Raw genomic sequence first — 1,344 nt, forward strand, 5'->3', positions numbered from 1 at the left:
CCGCCCCGCCCCGCCCGCCGGCCCTGCCGCAGTGGGCAGGAAGCTCCGCCTGGACGTTCGCGGTGCGGAGCTCTCGAGTTCCCCCGAGTGCGGTGTGCCCGACTTTCATGCCCCAAGTTGCTCTTCTCGTCCTCCGTGTAGCGTGCACCTGGGTGCACTCTGTTCTGCAGAGCGTCCGTTTCCAAAAGTGTGTTGGAAGCAGAAGATCTAGCTTGTTTACGACCCCGCAGGATCCTAAAAGGGCTCCTCAGAGGCTTCACCCAAGTAGCAGCAAGAAGGAAAAGTAGGGTGATTGAAGCACTGAAAGGCACGGGCAGAAAGCAAGGTAGAGAGAAAGCAAACCACCTCTGACTGCTGACTTGGCTACTTTAAGAAAACAGGCTTTTTTAGTCTTTTAATGTGGTAGAGTTTAAATGAAAACATGTTTTGCACTTTCTTTAGAAATCTCACATGCGTCATTTTGGCTTCTCTGGCTCCACTGCAAAGATAGAAACTCAAACATTTCGGGTGCCCAAGGTTCCTTATCTGTGAAGTGGGGATAATAGCAGAACTAGTGAGAAGTATCCTGTAAGACCTAAAGTCTCACTTCCACTCCACGGAGCGTGAACAGCCGAAAGGCCTCCACGATGCTGGGCCCTAACACCCAGCGAGGCTCCGGGAACACGACAGAGAACCGAGAAACCCAGGAAGGAACACACCAGCCTAGATGGTAAAAGACCTTTATTAGTCTGGCCAGACGGCACTCCCTGAGCCAGGTGGCTCAGAGAGGCAACTGTTCAGGGGCTGAGGTACTTTTTATAAGGTTTTTCTAAACAAAGAGTCAGGGAATTCACAGAACAAGACTGCAAACACATTGCTTATCTTATGCAGGAAATGTTCTAGGGTCACCTTTTGTCAAACCGTTTGCCCCTGGGCGGGCTGTTAACCAAGGTAGCAATTAGCATATGAAGGAGCACAGTCTGGCCTATTAGCATGGAGTCACTTTAGCCTATTCAAGTCTTACAATCCCCACTGATCTTAGGTAAAATCAAATCCTTGATTCATTGTTTTAAATTTTTAGCTAAGGGGTCACAGCAATTTGTAAAGGCATCTCTTAGACAGCTAAATTGGGGATTAGGATTCCCAGAGCACAAAAAGTTTTCATATTTTTATCATCTGTAGGCTCATAAACTCTTAATTTAAAAGTATAATAACTCATAACAGTATGACACAATATAAGAGTCTATATCTAGATTGTAGTTCTCCTTCTTCAGCCGTGCGTAGACTCACCAGCTTCCGGTGTGGTGAGAGCAGGGCTTTGAGTGCGTTGTCTCTTGGCCTCCTAGAGTCGGATTCCCTGGAATT

The sequence above is a fragment of the Fukomys damarensis genome, unplaced genomic scaffold (assembly GCF_012274545.1).
Source record: "Fukomys damarensis isolate Sample0158 unplaced genomic scaffold, DMR_v1.0_HiC HiC_scaffold_23, whole genome shotgun sequence".
Classification (NCBI taxonomy): domain Eukaryota; kingdom Metazoa; phylum Chordata; class Mammalia; order Rodentia; family Bathyergidae; genus Fukomys; species Fukomys damarensis.